General features: G+C 31.5%; 2 long non-coding RNA genes and 3 other non-coding genes across 5 annotated transcripts; all 5 read right to left on the minus strand.

Moving 5' to 3' along the window:
- Positions 1 to 2,993: 2,993 nt before the first annotated feature.
- Positions 2,994 to 6,287, minus strand: LOC103500985 (uncharacterized). The gene is made up of 4 exons (XR_007819164.1): positions 4,437 to 6,287; positions 3,629 to 4,095; positions 3,231 to 3,564; positions 2,994 to 3,139 (listed from the first exon to the last, which is right to left on the minus strand). It is a non-coding gene; the product is annotated as an uncharacterized LOC103500985 (long non-coding RNA).
- Positions 6,288 to 7,989: 1,702 nt separating this feature from the next.
- Positions 7,990 to 9,885, minus strand: LOC103500986 (uncharacterized). The gene is made up of 2 exons (XR_007819165.1): positions 9,774 to 9,885; positions 7,990 to 8,855 (listed from the first exon to the last, which is right to left on the minus strand). It is a non-coding gene; the product is annotated as an uncharacterized LOC103500986 (long non-coding RNA).
- Positions 9,039 to 9,129, minus strand: LOC127148338 (small nucleolar RNA snR60/Z15/Z230/Z193/J17). Its single transcript, XR_007819213.1, has one exon. It is a non-coding gene; the product is annotated as a small nucleolar RNA snR60/Z15/Z230/Z193/J17 (small nucleolar RNA).
- LOC127148341 (small nucleolar RNA U83) lies at positions 9,197 to 9,277 on the minus strand. The gene has a single exon (XR_007819216.1). It is a non-coding gene; the product is annotated as a small nucleolar RNA U83 (small nucleolar RNA).
- LOC127148339 (small nucleolar RNA Z43) lies at positions 9,578 to 9,678 on the minus strand. The gene has a single exon (XR_007819214.1). It is a non-coding gene; the product is annotated as a small nucleolar RNA Z43 (small nucleolar RNA).
- Positions 9,886 to 20,332: the final 10,447 nt, after the last annotated feature.

Genomic DNA, 20,332 nt, shown 5'->3' on the forward strand with positions numbered 1-20,332 from the left:
ACATGTATTTCTTTTTTTTCCTTTACTAACTAAGATTCTTTTTTTACTAATTTGTGTATTTTGATTGTTAATTTGTGTGGTTGGTACATTTAGAATGACTACTTTATTTTGTAATTTTAATATATTATGAATGAAAGCTAATTCATTCAAAAATTATTTTTGACAAAAACATTACCTCTTTCATAGCCATAAGTTATTATACCAAAAATTATAGAAAGATTTGTATAGCCAGAAACGAAATGGTATCAAAAAGTTATTATAATTATTATAATAATTGAAGACGATTAAATATCCTTATTATAGCTGGAAATACTATATTATAGCTAAATATTATAGCTACAAATATTATATTATAGCTGACATTTATAGTTATAAATACTATAGTATAGCGTCAAAAAAAGGCTATTATATCTCAAAGATAACACATTATTTAAACTATATAAACTTATTATAGCTCTGACGAAAAACACTATCAAATGTTTTTATAGCAACGTATATCTTCAAACTCTACGATAGCACTCATTATAGCTTCGGATAAACGCTATAAAAAGCCCCAGACTTTTAATAACATAGGCTGTTGGAACTTTCGAAAAACGCTATAAAAAGTCTATTATAGCTTTTTTCGTTAGCTATCGTATATGTTATTTCGTGTAGTGTTTTGGAATCGAAATTATAAAGGAGGGTTCTTCGATCAATTTTTTTTCTTTCCCTCTCTGGGTGGGATTTTTATCAACTTCTTCCTCTTATGTTGGGGTGGAAATACGTCCTTGTCCTACAATCCATTAAGATTTAGTAATTGACCTTAAGTGATTCTAATCTGTAAACCTTAAATTCTACATGTCATACATACCTCGTTCTGTTTTGATTATGATTTCTTTGGTGAGGTTTGTATGTCGAAAGGAGGTTCTTTGAATTGTTGTTCATTTAATGTTAGGATTGGAAGCATTGGCACAACATATTCAACCGAATTATTCACCATGTCGACTATTGATTGGACCATGACACCTTCAATCAGATCTACCAATGGGTCTATCTCTCGTTAACCGAATCTTTGTCAGCTTGATGTGTTCCATCCACATCAACACTGTGGTCCTCGTGTATCTGACCATCCTTATCACCTTCTTCCTCACAATCATTTCTATCATTGGTGTCTCCGGATGTAAAGTAAGGATTCTAAGATACTCTGAAAAGAAATGAAAAGTATGTCAAACGACCTAGACGGTCATGAACCGAACAATTAAACATTCATGTACTGCTTAATTTAAACGAAAACAAAAGGAATGCAAACACAACATACCTTGACTAAGACCATGAGCAACTTCTTCATGGCTGATAACTTGGCTGTAAAGGATGACTCCATGCAATCCAATCTGGAGTCCGCCTTGAACTCAATGCGTCCAGTCTTAAGTCCATGCAGTTCTCACTGACTTCAAACTTGAGCTCTGTGTATGTTGAAGGGCCACAAGTGTCACGAGCAGAGGCAATGAGGTTATCCTTACAAAGATGGGTAGGGAGTGGAAGTTAATGCAAGGCATGAGGATGGGTAGGAGGAGCATCCTTGAAGAGGAGCAATGAGGTTGTCCTCGTAACCTTTTGTAGAATATCAGAACCTTGAACAAGAAATACACACTCCTCATTCATCGGCTCAATCACCTGTATATAGGTATGAATTTTGAATATCAACCAACAAGTATTAGTTATTAAACCCTAAACCCTAATCAAAAGAGAAAGAACAAAAGAAACTAGAACGTACCATTTGTGACTCAAAAACCTTTGACTCGATCAGCTTCAACCCAAGTAAGCAACTACAACTCCATCACATGATGTGTGGTATCGCATCATATGTAACTTTATTGTCTACCCACCCACTTATAGAGAACACTATCTCATACGCCCAAACTTAAAAATGCAACAACGATGTTAAGAAAAGAACAATAAGCACAAAAGTATTGACTACTGAAAAGAAAAACATAAATAAGTATAGAATTACTAACCTGAAAGGCGAAGGGAAAGTCATATAGGCTATAGGACTCAAGGGACTTCTTATTATGCAAGCCAACTTTTCCATTCAATGCCCTTTCAAGCTACCTAAGGCCTTAACCTATATCAACTGACCCTAGTCATAGTTGACGAAGTCTTATAAATCGTCTATAAGGCCTAACATGGTCTAGTCCATGTGATGCCTCTTTTCCTTCCCTGTTATCGCCAGCTTGATGAAATAAAATAACATCTTCACCACATCCTCGTCGCTCTCAAGATTCAGGGTCAGGTACTCTTTGTCCAACTCAGACCCTTTTATATTCGTCTTATTGATCGAGTATAACCGTCTTAATATAAGGGCTTTCTACTATTCTAACTGAACGGCACATTTTGGCTTATACCTCAACCCTGTGATAATATAAAAATCTTCTCACCCAAAGGAGATCTTCTGTCCGAGTAATTTAAAACTAATTAGGTTGTCCTATTTATCCTTGACCTCTCTCAATAAGATTTAATGGCACTACAAGAATTGAGGGCTCTCCCGATTTAGGCACGCGTTGGTGTAAATAACAAAAGGAGTCAAAAAAGGATCTCTCGACATACATACTATTGTTGGGAAGAGCGTCAGCAATAGCACGTTGGCTTAGGTATTCCTGACGTGAAAACAGGACGGCGTCGAGAATGTCGTACTCCTGACGCCTTACACGTCAACAGACGGTGTACATCAGCAATAAGGCACTTCTGACGTCTCCTTCATGCGTCGATAATAAGTGTCTCCCAATGTTCCATTCTAACGTCGGCAATAGGTTACTTCCGACGCAACGTCAACAAAAGTTTTCCTAACGCCTTTCTAACGACGTCGAGGAAGGGCCTCATTCCCGATGCCTTTTATGTGTCGGAAGTAGGTTTTTAATGTTTTTTAATTATAATATTAATTTTTTCATTCGGTGTGATTCGATTTAAATTCAATCAAATCTTGAAAGACAACTAAAGGAAAATTAATAAAAAAACTATTAACATACCAAATTGTATTTATATTAAAAACTAAACCCAAATATTCAACAATTAGAAATTCAGAAAAAGAAATTACATAGAAAATTTAAAAAAAAATGTAGAATCTTCTAATCTTCGTGGGCGCCATATTCCCACAAGCCCAAATCTACAATGACAGAAAAGTAAGTTTGGATATATATCACCAATGACAAATTAAACAAATTAAAAGTTAAAAAATACATAACCTAAGTACTCACTCTCTTCTCTGTGCCCGACTCATTTCCTCGATCATCTTCTCTTCATTTCTTTCATTTGTTGGGTATGCAACTCTGACGTTCTTCGTTGTTCCTCAATTCATCGTTGAGCGTTTTCAAAACTAGCTCTTAGTTCCCTAACCTCTCTCGAGTGCATCTCTTGCTCATATGAAGACAAAGAGCTACTACCAGCCTTTTGGGACTTGGGCTTGGGGCCTCAACCAAAACCTTTTGAGTAGCCCGATTGTCTACCCAAAATGGTCTCGCATATCTCGTCTCTAGAGAGCGGTTGAGAACATTTTGAAGTGGTTTGGAACTGGAGTTCCAGCATTCAATTCTGCACCAAAAGTTTTAAGTTATGCACTGACAATTAAAAGTAGAAAATACAAGAATAGGTTTACATGCGCATCTGCGGGCGCCTATAAAACGAATTGGCCACTTCTAATGGCGTGTGTTTCTCCAAACAACTCCACTAGGTCCACTGGGTGACCTCATTGTTTTGTGAGCTCATCTTGTTGTTCTAGGAACGATTTGGACTCACTACTAGCAACCTTGTTGGTCCTTAATTGTTCCTACATACAAACAATCAATATGTTACATCAAAACAACAAAAATGAAGTATCTTGAAGGAAAAGTAGAAGATGTAAATCACCTAAAATTTTCGACTCAAGTAATGATCGTAGAGAAATTGCCAATCTTCTACACGATTCACCAATCTTTACGGTGGGTTGGCACGTGCTTCTTCAAGGTCGCTAAACTTCTTGATATGCCTATGGTTGTCTCCCCTAAACCCTTTCCACGTGCTCAACATTTGATGCTAAACAAATTGAGTAAATGCTTGATCTGTGAAATCAAGCACGAACCATTGCTACAAAAGAAAATAACATACAGATTAGGTTTCTACATATGTAGGTTTAACATATATGTAAAATAATTTATAAACTTACCTCAAATTCTCAAATTCTCAAATTCAAATTCAAATTCAAATTCAAATTCAATATTAAATCCTAAAAACACTTCAAAATCTAAATTCCCCCTCAAATTTTTAAATCATTACCCCCCTTAAATTCAAATTCAATATTAAAATTTAAAACTAATTCAAAATCTAAATCCTAAAACTAATTCGAAATGTAAATCCTAAAACTAATTCAATAAATCTAAACCTAATTCTTTAACTAAAACAAAACAATAAAAAACTAAAACATTTACTAGAATGATGAGCAGCAGCGGCAGATGACGACAAATGGTAGGACGGTGAACGGCAGCGAGCACGATGACAGTGGCGAGTTCCTCAACGATGGTCTCTCTGTCTCTCAGGTTTCCCTTTTCTTCTTCTTTTTCAGTTATGTTTTTCACAGAACTGAAAGAAGGTTTTTTATTAGAGAACTCTTGACGCATAACGAACACCAATGATAACTATTGTTTTATGTTTGAGACGATTTTTACCACATGTGAACAACAAGTCAAATTAGATAGGAAGAAGTCTTTAGTATTGATTTTGTTGACAAAAAGCATCTGCAAAAACATAAAACTCACATAACAAAACAAAATCAATAATTTCTCCTAAAACTTGGGGTAATCTCTAGGCAATCTCTACCGAGAATAAGATGAATTAACAATTGAATTCAGGCAACATGTCACTCCCCGTCCCATGATCACTGCATGCGACCATGAGGAGCACGATTGCGAATCTCCCTGCGAGATAGCACGCAAACACCTAGTAAGCGGATTAACCCAAACAACTTAACACGAGGTGAGAACTCAATTTGAAATAACATGACTTCATTGATTTCTAATAAAATAGTATATTTTTTACAGTACAAGAGTTTCTTTATACTGAAAATATACAAATCTCAAAAACTACACTTCACTTTGCTCGTTTAACTCTACATGCTCTGTGAGCTGACAGCGGCCACTACCATATGATGCGATTTACATATGACACAATAGGCAATCAAAATAGTAAGTCAAACGTGAGGTGTACTTCGGTACCTGTACTAGATAGCCTCGAGACCTTAGTTTATTGGATTGAAGATTATAGTATTATATTTTCATTAATAAGTCCTCAATAACTACTATATTGGATAGAATGTAACTTAAACCACAACAAACTCCCCTAAACATAAAGTCCAACAAACTTCCACTTGGACTATGAAAATGTTTCTTCTAATATCTATATGGTACTTAAGATTCGATCACATTGGGAGTTTGGTTAAGAGTAGACTTTTCAATTAGTTAGAAGATAACTCTTTACCTTTATGTAAGCCTTACCTTAAAAAGTATAATGACCAAAAAAAAATCTTTTACCAGAAAAGGTCTTAGAACCAAAATACTATGAGAGGTCATACATTCGAACCTCTATGGACCAATGATTGTCAAAAAATCTTTTATCAGAAAATCTTTTATCAGAAAAGGTCTCAGAATCAAAATACTATCAGAGGTCATACATTCATACCTCTATGGACCAATGATTGTCAAAGTTTAAGAACGATATGAATATTTCATCAATTTTTTTTTATGATTATTCAAGGTTCGGTCATGTTTACCTATTGCATTGCAGATATGATTCTCTTGAAAAGTTTAGAGAATATAAGGTTGACGTTGAGATTCGGTAAAACTATAAAGATATTTCGATCAAATTGAGGTGGAGAGTACGTGAACTTGAGATTTCAAGACTATTTGATAGAACATGGAACTCAGTCACAACTCTTTGCATTTAGTACGCCTAAGTAGAGCAGTGTGTCAGAAAGAAGAAACTAAGCCTTGTTCGACATGGTTCGTTTTATAATCATCAAATCACATAGTATATTAGTACTGGACAGGATTTCCCCACTAATGTAGTCTTAGATTAAGCTGCAGCTCGACTCGTGTGTACCATTAAGGAGAAAGTCTTTTCCTGCGGTTTCCTCCGTGTCGGAGCTAGCTTGATTTTCAAGCCTTTATTTTCTTTTTTTATACATGTATCATACAATTATCCTTTTTCAATTTGGGGAGAGATGGTTGAGTGGACTAAAGTGTAGAATTGCTAATTTGTTGTACGATTTTTTTGTACCGAGGGTTCGACTCAATTTCAAATAAAAAATTTGGATATGTGCAATGTGTTTAGGGATCCAAATTGTTTCGAACCGCAAGAACAAATCACTAGCAATGACTCAAGCATCTTATATAGACAAAATATTATTTAGATATAAAATGCGGAATTCCAAAAAGGGATGGATTGCAGTTATGTATAATCTAAAATAGTTTAATAAATAAAAAGACTGTGCTTCTGTATAGAGCTAAGAATATGATCCTTATGGGATACAATGATTCTGATTTCCAAAGATGCTAGAAAGTCTACATCAAAATCAATATTCACTCTAAATAGACGAGCAGTAGTGCGAAGAAGCGTGAAGCAAAATTGTACTATCTTATCTAGGAAATTGTGCATCATAGTGACATTGTAGTAAGCTTGACACTAGTTGAGCAAATCACGGCTATTTGGTTTACAAAGTCCTTCATGGTTAAATTGTTTGAAGGTCACCTAAAGAATTTAAGTCCATGGAGTTTGTGCACTAGGACAAGTGGGAGAATGTTTAAGTGTATGCCGTATTCATATGTTTATCGTATTCATACGAGTAATTCTCTCATGGTTAAGTTTAGCATTATTTTATTCCATTAAATATTTCAACATTAAATACAAATTTTGCTCCAATTAGTCTTAACTATCTATCTAAACAACCTCTGATCTCGCACTTTTTTAACCAAGACAACCTTTTTTGTTTCAAGAACTAGTTTCCTAAAATAAAAAATAAATATGTTTAATGACTCTTGGATTTAGTATTGAGGTTGAAGTATCATATTCTCCTAAGCAAGTTTTAACAACTAGTAAATCACATTTACCTTTTGCTTCCTCACATTTACCTTGTGCTTCCTTCTCAACTTTCAAGAAAGCCTATTCTAGTTGCAGTACTAACATTTTAACATTTACCTTTAGTAACTTTCTTTCCCTTATTACTTTTAAGAGTTCACTCTAGTCTTAGAGGACGATCCTTCCACTAATTCTTTCTTTGTGGCAGCAACATTTGCTTCCACTTCCTTGCCCGACGTATTCGTCTAAAATGGTACAAAACGCTTCAAAAAAAATTGTAAAACAAAGCTCACTTGATATGCCTCATGATAGGACCATCATTTATTGAAGGACTATTAACACTAACCAACAACTCATGGGTTAACCCATCGACCATATGCTTCCCGAACATTTTGGTTAGCATTTGAAGTTACTTGAGGACATTTCCCAATTAAGACAAATCTTAAGTTTCTCAATAGCTAAGAATTGTACTATTAAATTCATGCCAAAAAATACCAATTAATTTAGCAAATATTAATGATATTTCCTTCCTTAACCAAACAATCTTGACCAAATATATAATTAGTTTAATACAAATTAAAATAAAAAAATATTTAGGAAACTTTATTAAGTTAAATATAAATTTTAAAATATGTTATATATAAACATTTATTAAGAATACAGGTTCAATTAGAATATAATTTTATTAAATAAATATGTAAACATTTTGTAGAGATGTAAAGGATTAGGATATAACTAATTAAACATATCTAATTTTATTAACTAAATATATAAACATTTGTAGAGATGTAAAGGATTAGGATATAACTAATGAAACATATTATGGACATGGATTCGCACGGGAAAGATTTAGTTCAATGTTCTATTGTAAATAAATCTAAAATTCGATTAGGATTTAACACAATATCCATATTGTTATAACAATTTGTTCGCAAGGTTTATTAACACTTCTACTATAATGGATGATTTTACAAAAAAAATTCAACAATTCAAGCTTAAAGCTGAGAATACCGAAAAGAATCTTCCACCACTGATCATGAACATTTCATCTTTCGATCTACATAGTTTCATCCCACTGCAAATAAGTCGTAAAATTTGACTTGATGTAGAGTCCCTTCAACAAGTTTTAGATATGTTTTTTCCTCTACTATTATATCATTATAGGAGTAATGTATACTACCTTTAGTAGTATACCTTACAAAAACCATCAATTGTTGCTCCTCACCAAGCCCATAATGTTACCTTCCAGTCTAACAGAGTTAGTTTTTCGCAATGCTATACTCGATTAACAAAGTTTCAATTCGTCCAGCTCAAAATCCACTTAACCTACGCTTGCTCCATCTTCGTCTAAGCTTAATTCTTCACAACCACCCGATCCGCAAATGCACAAGAGCATCTGTATTGTTGAATCACATCAGGATTCTTGAGCTGGCCTATTTAAACCATTTCAGAATACATTCAGATGGTAAACTGAATTCCCTGAAGACAAGTCTACTTTATCAGCTAGAGCTACCATGTTTTTCAATTCACTACCATTTGCCAATATACCATTTGTCACAAATCATTCCAAACCACCCTTTCCCATTTTCCTAATGTACTAGGGGAGTCCCATTTTCCTAATGTACTAGGGGAGTCTTAGTATCCTTACTCTATTTTCCTAGCAAAATCAAACATAACATACCATGACTATTCGTGTAGACTCTGGGTGAAAGTCTCCACTGATAGTTCATCAACATTAACAGAATCCAATTTCAAATATAACTCAATTAACGAGTTACCTAAGAAACAGCATAATAAGTTAGTAAACATAGTGTTTATAAAAAATGTTTCGCCGAAAATAATCAGAAAAAAAAAAGCAGACAAAATAAGAACCAACTGTACACACGAAATCGAAATTGTAGAAATTGGATCAACTGAGCTTCGCCTAAAAGACTAAAAAACTTCGTTGGTGAGAAGGAAAAAAGGGTCATCAGATAGGAGCGAAAGACTAAAAACGATGTATAATCACAGTACATTCAGTTGAACTATGCTTACGATCATCATATGACCCACATCGTAAAATCGTTGCATCAAATCCAAGAACACAAGATCAAAAAAAAAACAGAAATTAGACACCCAAAGCCTCAGAAGGAAGGCAGTAGAGGTAATTGTAATCACAAATGATCATACAGTACGAATACCAAATTCCTCATCACAGACAGGGGCAAACTCAAATCCCATCAACAGATCAGTTTTAAAATATCAGAACCAACAAAACGTTTTACCCTCATCACATCACAGATCAACTAATAAAGAACAAGGATAAGGAAAATGGCCTCATAGAGAAGATTAGAGATGTCAACATGCATAAATTCAGACATATGCTTGTCAATAAAAATATTTAATCATCGGCCATCTGAATTAAAAAGAACTTCGAAAAGCAAACCAAAATCTTAGCATACAAAACCAAAACCGTTTATAAAAACGCTATAGAATGAAAAGATGATTGATAAGAAAAAAGGGACTCAGAATATGGGTGGTGATATATCAGGATGGTCGTCAAGGCCATTTCACACAGCCAGTTACGACGAACGAGACCTTTAGATACAATCGTCACCGTCCCCTTCAATTCAGAAGATTTTGAAGAATATGAAAGAAAATTGAAAGAATCAGACTGAGAAATAACCCTAGATTTCGGAAACGCTAGACTGACTGACCTGAAAGACGCCTTCGAGTATGAAGTTGAGAGGATGAAGGTCGCTTTATAAAGATGGGGGAAGGGGCCTTCGCGGCTAGGGTTTTTCCGATTAGGGTTTTTCTTGATGTGTGAGAGTTATACTACTCTACGCGAGGATGCATTTTAACAATATACACCATCCGATCAGTTTGAGTAAAACTGAAATGCTCATTGGCCGTTGGATGAAATTCAAACGGAGAGTTGAGATTTAACCGGAAAGGATGAAAAAGAATAAAAGATTGAATAATCGTACAAATTTTAGTTTGATTTTTTTTTAGGTTCTCTCGACTTTCTGTCGTGTTATATTTTAGTTTTTGAATTTTAAAAAATACAGGACTAACAAGAATAATGTAAAATAGAAGATATACTTTTGATAAATTACAAATATATTTTTAAATTGACAAAATAGAAAAACAGAAATAATGCCTTATATGTCTTTACATATGTGATAAATGTGATTCCTAAATGCAACTGTTTACTAATCCCCAAAAACTCTATAATTAAATATTATTTTGCACCCATAATAGAATATTCTACTTTCCCCACAAAACAGGAAAAAAAACTTCATCAAATCACATTCGAATCTCTGCAAGTGATCACATCTGGTTCAATTTGTACAGGCCACCATTTCAAATTGTCCATTATTTGAAATTTGGAAACAATGGTCTTCCCTTATTTTGCATTTGAAAACCCTAACATCTTCTTCTTCACGTTTGGCATTTATCTTTCAAATCTCCTTCCAAAAATACACATCTCCGTTCGCTTTAAATCTTCACTTCTTCGTTCACTTCCCTCCGTTCAAATCATCGGTGAGTGTTCGTTTCACTTCTCCTTCGTATTCAGTGAGTATTCACTTCATGATCCGTTTGAAAAAAATCTGTTTCTTCACTTCAATCTTCAACGTTCACTTCTTCACTTCAAATTTATTTCGAAAATACACATCTCTTTCACTTTAAAAATACGCATCTCCTGCGTCCGATCAATCTCCGTTCGCTTCTTCACTTCAATCTTCAGTGTTCGCTTCTTCTTTGATTTTTTCTCTATTCGCTTTTTCTCTCCGTTTCTTCTATTAGTCAAAGTTTCTTCAAATCTTCACTTTGATTTTGTCTGTTCTTCCGTTCTTTGCATTATAGTTCAAATTTTCAAAGTCCCTTCAAATCTTCAAATTTTCAAAATCCATTCGTCACACTTTAATTTCTGTTTGTTTGCTTCAAAAATCACCAAGTTTTTCAGTTCGTTCGCATACCTTCGTTTGCTACGAAATCTTGATTGAGTTCTTAATATATGTGAGTTCTTCGAATTCTTCAATGTATTTTCTTCTTCAGATTTGTTCTTTGCATTATAGTTCTTCCATTGTTGTGATGCCTTAGTACTATTTTTTTAACTCAAATGTTATATTTATAGATACAGTTGAACGGATATTTTATATTTTATTTGTTTATTTAATTATCATTTTAGATTATATAAATACAAAAAGAGTTTGAAGAAAAGGTGTTTGTTTTTTCCTTTGTTCTATTTCAATTATGTATTATATAAATTGATTATGACTTTGACAAACAACAAAATACTGAAAGCGAAAGCAAAAGCGAAGGCGAAGAAGAGGAACAAGGAGAAGAAGATGAAAAACGAGAATAAGATAAACAAGTAGAAGAAGACAATAATGAAGAAGGGGAGGGTGAGACAGCGGTAGATGAAGATTTGAGTTCATGGACGAGTGAACAAGATGAAAGATCAACGGATAATAAGAAGAGAAAAAAGACTGCGGAAAAGGGAAAGAAAGTAAGCACATGGTTAATTTGATAAAGTATTGATTATTTTCTATATTGGCTATAAATTTTCGTTTTATAATATAGGTGAATGCTATTAAAAATGAACAAAAAGCAAGAGAAGATCGAAGGAGGAAGGGAAAAACACCAATGAAACCAAAAAAAAACTGAGGTATGTGTTGTATGGTACTGCCGTCTATGTGAAGTATGATAATTAGATAGTATTTGTGATTTCTGTTGTATGTGATTCATTCAATTATACTGTATTTGTGTATTGTGAATGTAACTCATGTTCTAAATTAACTCATGTTTTGAATGTAGAGTATAGTATTGTGAATGTAACTCATGTTATGTTTTTTAATATAACTCGTGTTATGTTCTTGTGTATTGTTTATGTAACTCATTTATGAATTACACTATATGTTTTGAATTCTTATGTATATGGTGCATTTAATTATACTGTATTTGTGTATTGTGAATGTAACTCATGTCTGAATGTGTGGAGTATGGTATTGTGAATGTAGCTCATTTGTGAATTATACTGTATGTTTTGAATTCTCATGTATATGATGCATTTAATTACGATGTATTTGGGTATTGATTCGGGAGTTTTATGCAGTTTGTATGTTGAGTGTATTTCATGTTCTGAATTACATTGTTTATTTTGACTTCTGTAAACATTGAATATAATTATAGTGTATTCAATTCTATGGATCTTTTGAAATTTATATATGGTAATTACAGTGCATTTCTCTAAATATGGAATCAAACAATGACAACTAGGTGAGAGAAAAATTTAGAGATGATAATTAAATAGACTTCCTTCACCTGGTAAAGAAAATATTGTAAATCAGACAGTACAGAAAAAAAACGTCTCACGTGCTTATCCATGAAACTTTGTTTAACAGCCATGTTTTCCTTCAGATCTTTAGATATGTTCTCTTCAGATGTAGAACCACTGCTATTTGAGTAAGCCGTGTCATTATCACTTGCTTTTGACCCTCTTTTACGTGCATTTAACCCCGTTTTTGCACCAAACAGCCCTAAGATGCTTCGATCTGGTGATTCAATCCATTCTTTGAATTTATGGAGCCCATCTTGGATCTGGTGATTCAATCCATTCTTTGAATTTATGGAGCCCATCTTCTTGCAGAAATGCATTCATAACCTCAACGGCATTAACAATGACAATCCCAGTATATCATAGAATTGAAAAATCTATAATGACAACAGAGGTTTGAATCCTTGCAAATGATAAATTCCTATCAATATGGTAAGCTCATTCATGTTTAAATTACCTAACCGCTTCTGTATAATCACTTCCAAGTAGTAGCGTCATTTGAATTAACTTGTCCTGATTTAGACCAAGCTCTTTTATAATGTCCTGAAAGTCAAAGTACAATGGGCAAATTGTTCGAAAACAAGCTATATAAAATTTCGACAATATACAAGAATGATTCTTTTAAATGAATGGGAAAAGGCAAAGAAAAAATTGATGATAGTTCAGATTGCTCTTCTTGGCGTATATATATATTTATACTCCTTTTGTTATCAATTTAAATTGGAGTGCTTTTTGGTGAGGATTTGACATGTTCTGTATTTGTGTATTATGAAGAGTATTATGCTAAAATATTATTAAATTGCAAAGATTTGATTTTCAGCTTTATCATAGCATAAGACGGATGTATCTTAAATTATTGTCAATGTTCACACGAGATTTCAAGAGAAATTTAATTCGTGGAATTGAACTTTGTATATTGATTGATATATGTTCGATTTTCTGGAATTCAAGGAAAGTTTAATCTTCCAAGTCTTCTATCTTTCAGAAGGATGATTTCGAGGTTGATGATCTTGAGAGTCTTCAGAAGTTTTTGTCTTCAATTCTGAAGAACTTCGATTCTTCTTTTCAACCAAAGGTTCCCTAAATGAATGGTAGATGTCTCTATTTATAGAGAAATTTTATGGGCTTTAGGTGGGCTTGGGCCCGTTTTCTTGTTGAGCTTGGGCTTGGGCCCATCTATCTGTTGGACTTAGGCTTGACCCATTTGCTTGTTGGGCTTGGGCTTGAGCCCACCTGGCACTCTAGGCTTGGGCCCATTTGCTTGTTGGGTTCGTCCCCGGGCCCACTTGTTTGATGGGCTTAATCCATTATTTCTTAGCCTAATTTATATTTAGGGCTTAATTAGATCGGGTACGAGAAAGCTTAATTATCCAAACTCAATCGAATTATGATTATCACAATGTTTACTGTGATGACGTGGTAGAATTTAATTGGCCAAAATTTATTACTCAACAGTCCAATATATTTTTAAATTGGCTACATTATTTAAAATGTGTGGGAATAATTAACTGAACATATATATGCTAAAATATTCTTAAATTGCAAAGATTTGATTTTCAGCTTTATCATAGCATATGACAGATGTATCTTAAATTATTGTTTCATAAATTATACAAAATAATTATAGGGATTTAAACATTATATTTGGAATAATCTTAGAGATTCAAACTAAATTAAAACCAAAGTGTAATTTTAAGGTGGGATATATAACAAATACTATCTTTGACATAATTTTAGGGATTCAAACTAACCATCTAAAACTAAGGTATAAAATTTGGATTTAAAAATAATTTGAAATTTTTGAATTAAAACTAGAGAAAACCGTGGCCTAACGTGTAAAATTAGGGTGAGATATCAAACATTATCTTTAGCATAATTTTAGAGATTCAAACTAACAATCTAAAATTAATAAACATAATTTGAATTTTAAAACAGTGTTAAAATTTTGAATTAAAACTAACGGTTTAAGGTGAAAAATAATGTTAAAATATAAAATATGTATTATGTATTATTTATGTCTATTTTTTTGATGAATAATTTGAAGAATAAAAAATACTAAATAATTAAATTTATCTTTGGAGTTAAATAACAATATATATATGAGTTCGTTGGAGGGTCCTCCTACTTATGGTAATTGGTATGCATTGGTTTTGGAGATGCACTTGTGAAAGAAATAGAAAAATGGGTAGTTCGGGTATACAACAATCAAGGTCATCATTGACATTTAGTAGTGTGTTGCAAGTTTGAATCAAAGTGACGTTAGGAAATCTAAAATTAAGGGATTCTCCATTATCTTTGACATAATTTTAGAAATTCAAATTAACAATCTAAAATTAATGTGTAAAATTTGGATTTTAAAATAGTGTTAAAATTTTGCATTAAAACTAATGGTTAAAATAGGGTGAAAATAATGGTAAAATATAAATATGTATGGTGTATTATTTATGTATATTTTTTTATAAATAATTTGAAAAATAAAAAAAGCAAAATAGTTGAATTTATCTTTGTAGTTATTTTAGGGAAACGAGGTAAAATTTGAATTCAAATTGACGATTTTAGGTGATGATGTAGATTGAAATCGTTATTAAAAATTTGTAATACGCGTATTATTAAATATATTTTTTTATAAATAATATGAAATATAAAAATTAGTTAATTACTTGATTTTGTATCCTAATAATTAGGAGGTGTTGAAACTAAAGACATAAAATTAGGGGATATTAGTTCAATCTTCTGCAACAATAAAATATTTTTTTGATTTAGTTAAGATTTTCTAGAAGTGAATGTGTTTACAAATATACTGTATTCGTGCTATGTGATATTTTGTTTGTTTTTTTTATCTCAACAAATACAATGTATTTGTATGTGAGCAATTGTCATTCGTGAATGGGTAAATATATCAAGTATATAAAACGAAATATCAAGTATATCAAACGACATATCAAGTATATCAAACCAATAATGTGTATAAAGTGTTATTTAATTCATCAAGTGTATCAACAAAGCATAACAAATGTATCAAAAATACATCAAAGTGTATCAACAACATATCAAATGAAATGTGAAAATGTTTAATTTTAGAGGATATGTTTGTAATCTTGTATTTTTCAAATGTGAGTCGGGCTTGAATTTTGTCATTTTTGCAAATCTAAAAGTGGTGTGCTATGGACCTAATTTATCAAACTAATTTTGCTATATTTACAAGAGTTCTTTTAATTTTTAATTAAATGTTAGATGGTAATTTGATGTTTTATAAAAAAATTCAAAAAATCATCTTGACTTCAAGATAATGATTGTAACCATTTTAGCACATTATCATTTTATTTCATTATCTCAACTCATATGCTAGATGCAATTTATTTACATCCAAATTTTTTAGTGTTTGGAGTTTGGAATATTTTGTGATACATTAAAATGTTTTCTTCTCTTCCTCCCAATTTTTTCTCTTTCTTTTTTTGTTTTGTGGTACATTGTGGAGTATTTGTTTGCGATTTGTGTTCTAGTTTATTTTACCTTGTCATAGATGTTAATATTGATATTATTATAGAGCCTAATAATCCAAATATATACGTCACATCATCATTTTTTAACGAAATTCTAACCACAAGTACTTACCAAAATGAGCTTTTTTTTCAAAAGTTTGGGGTCCAAAACATACATTTTTAAAAATTTAGAGACCAAAATAGAATAAAGTAAAAAATTTAGGGATCAATATAAGATTTTAATTTTTTTTATATATTTATTTATTTAACCATACAAATTAGTACATTAAAAAGGGAAAATTGAATGAATATTGCACACTTAAAAAATATTTATTAAAACAATGTAGTTCAAAAACTATTTAGTAAAACATAGTCGATTTTGGTAGATTTGGTTTTCTAACTTGTCGATTGAGTGCTCACTGCATCTTTATATATATATAATAATGGTCGAATACTCTACTAAATATCTCTTTTCAATTTAATAATAACGTATTATTTTAAAAATACTTGAATATCGACCAAATATTTTTTAATCTAGTACTTTTTTTGCACCAACCGGTTTTCTTAAAAAAAATTTAGAAAAGGTATAAGGGTTCTTCAAAAATAGAAAAAATTGACAAATTATTTATACCCAACAAAATCAACCAAATTTATTACCTAATTTTTTTTATGGAGCGTAATATCTTTTAAATGTTTTATTTTTGACAATTTCCTAAATCTTCTCTTTTAACTACCTCTATTGTTTGATAAATCAAATTGTTAATTGATTAACAAAATCTCTTATTTAGGGGAATAGTTATAATAGCATAGAAATGAATATATTTATAAAATATAGTAAAAATTTTAAATGGGTTAAGATTTGATGAATTTTGCTATATTTTGTAAATAATTTCAATATTTTGTTATGACTAAAAATGATTCTTTTAAATTATAACTCGTGAAAGTTGATAATAGTAGAATGGTAGCTTTATTCAGCTTTTTTTAAAGATCTCCTAATTTCTTAACCATTTAAATAAACTAGTCGAGATTATGTCCTCGCATTCCATAACACTGAAAATAAAAAATGCATATTTAGGTTGAAATAAGTCTTTTAATTAATATAGTAAAATGCAACCAATAGCACTCTTTTTTTGCATTTTGCAAATATAACAAATATGACAAGTAATTAGATATATCATATGACTATCATAGCGCTATCAAAAAGTTATCAGAAGGCTATTCGTTTTTAAATTTGCTACTTTTGCAATTTATAAAATGTTTTGCAATTTATAAAATGTAGTGACATGGGCTCTATTATTATAATTCTTTTTGCTATTTTTGCAAACGTCCCAAAATTTTATGATCATAAGACCCATGTCACTATATTTTTTAAATAGCAAAAATAGCAAATTTAGAAGCGGATAGTCCTCTGATAGCTCTTTGATAACCGTCTAATCTAATTACTTGTCATATTTGTAATATGCAAAAAAAAAAAAAAAAAAAGTGCTATAGACCACTTTTTTCTAAATTTTTTTGTCATATGATTTAATCTTCCTATATATATAATCAGTTGAAGATAAATTAAGATCAATTACTAATGTGATTGATATAACATCTTTCCACACCACTCATAGACCATCTTTTCACCTCACAAGTTCAACTTTGATTCATTCTGTTTAAGCACCATTTGTTCACCGTTGTTCGTGCTTCATTCCACAACCATCTAGCTTCTTGTTGGTAGTCCATTCAAGTTGTAGGTTGTTTTCTCGACTGTTTCATACTTCTCTCAATCCTTTTTTTTAAAACTTATTTTGGCCATGGATCTAACCATAATGTCGCTTGTTCTTACTTAGAGAATAGTACAGTTTGGGCGCATAGAAAAGCATCAAGAAGCTAAATTTCATATGGACGTTAGATGCCACTTCAACTTATGATGTTGGCATTTTTTTTGCTTAAGTTGTATCTCTTCTTGAGTTTGTGAAGACAAATCCTGGAAGGGGTGTGATACAAGCTCAAATGACAAAATTTTACCAACTGGCATGACTTAGAATCTAAAGAAGACAAATGTTGAAATCCAGAACAAAGATTCTTCAACACATAAATAGATGGATGACCCAAACAACAATGTTATTTAAAGGGAGACGATACGTTAGAACATGTGATGAATGTGAATATTATGGCTCAAAGATGTAAATAATTTTTTTGTGATGAATGATGGATATTGTGCTTTTATCAATAGTTTGTTTTGTCATATGATCATGAAATAAACAATAACCCAGAAAAAATCAAAATACATCGATGAAGATAATGAGTGAGTTCGCTGAAAGAAATCAAATTAAAGGAGAATTGTGGTAAATATAAAACTAAGGATAAAGACATTGATTTGGTAAGATGACAGCTCCTGTCCCTAATACAAGTGTAGTGGTTCCATCGGCTATAATGACATTAGGTGAAAAAGTAGATGGGCAAAGGTTAGAAAGTAAGTTGGAGTGATTCAATAACTTATTTCAATGTTGAAAAAAGAAGACATCTAGAAATGTTACTTGTCTTTACGGAGGTTGTCATCAAAAACTTCTGTTGTTGAAATTTAGCAAACTCCTCTACAGAAATAATAATGAGCTTTTGAAGATTACCAGAAGTAGAAGCAACATGTGCAGATGACACCCTCGAAGTCTTATTCGACAATTTCATGCATTCATATCTTGTATGGCCAGATTTATGACAATAATAACAAACAATATCTCCTGAATTTGGTCTTAACTTTTACAACTATTAGATCCACCCTTACTACCTATATAGTCATTTGTGTGCACAACCAAAGCATTGCTAGAATCAAAATGACATAACTGCTTGTAGCTTCTTTGTACAAATTATTCGAGCACACTTCTTCCAACCCAGAGATACTTGAGCCTAACAAAACATGATCTTTGATCATCTCATTTTAGGTGCAAGATTGTAAAAAACTAACATAAAACGATTTTTCACGCTTAGCCATTTGCACTTTCGGGTCAGTGCTAATTGGCATCAATGCATTGAATTTCGCACATGTACTTTCACCTCCGTAAATGATTTGTACGGGATTTCTCCCCATGACCTGGTTGATACATAGTCTTATAAACGTTATATACTTTATTGATGTTCTCTTTTCCAAAAGAATGAAAATCCAAATAGCCTAGTAGTTCTTTGACTAATTCGTAGTGATTTGCTAATCCAACGATTTCAAGAACAACAGAATTCTTGGTTTGTATAAGCACTCTTGAATCATCCAGCCAAACCGTTTTATTAGCATCACTAGATGGCCCTTCAATTATATGTTCATCTATTAAATACAAATGAAATGGCAAACATTTTATCTCCATGAATACTAATTAGATTCATTCGACTTGTGTTCGGTATCTTTTAACATCATGAAAATCATCTCAGACATGTTTACTAATTTCTGATCGAAATATTTAGAGAAATCAACTACTCTAAAGATGATTTTACACAAATGTCTCAAAATTTCATTTATTTTTTAATTAAATGTGTTTTCTAGAACCATTCTAACCTTCACATCAATTATAAATAAAATTGATTTTCGAAAACATATATAATATAATATCATAATTATATTATACCTCATTCATTATCTATTTTATAACTTCCATAATTAATGTAATAAATGATTCGGATTTATATTTATATTTAATATTATGATACCATTTATTGGAGAAATAACTTTAATATGATATAAAGTCGAATCTCATATGGTAATATTTATTTTATATAATTTCTACAAATTGATTTTATTCAATTTCATTCACAACACAATTAGAGAAATCACCTTACATCTTTCCAGCATCATCCACATTTTCACCGATCAACTTTGTTGGTTATTTAATTTCATCCGCAACACAATCCACATTTTCACCGATCAACTTTGCTGGTTATTTAATTTCAGAGATCTCCTTCAACCAATTTTTTCACATTTCTGTTCCCACGTTTTATATTTTTCATATACCTACATAATATACTATATATTTTTCGTATACCCAAATTTGTTGACCGGAAACTACATAATATACTCTCTATTTTCTATATACTATAAACAAGAATTATCTAATATACTATATATTTTTCATATACTCTAACAAATTTTGTATATAACTAATTCTTGCTCATCGAAAAAATTTGAAGAAAATAAATGGAATGAGAAAATAGGGACGAAGAGAGAGATCGAAATGAGAGAGATCAGAGGGGAAAGAATTTTTTAAAAAAATAATTAAGAGGTAATTTTGATTATAATATTGTGATAACAGAATTAATTGAATATCATATTTACATACAATATCCAATAGAAGAAAACATTAATTACATAGATGCAAAAATTAATTACATGGGATGATCCTACCATTTTCCTTATTTCATTTTTAAAATATTATTTTTAAAATATATTATTAATAATAAAGAGAGTTAGTTTGATCCATGGGAC

This window comes from Cucumis melo, chromosome 2, assembly GCF_025177605.1.
Source record: "Cucumis melo cultivar AY chromosome 2, USDA_Cmelo_AY_1.0, whole genome shotgun sequence".
Classification (NCBI taxonomy): Eukaryota; Viridiplantae; Streptophyta; class Magnoliopsida; order Cucurbitales; family Cucurbitaceae; genus Cucumis; species Cucumis melo.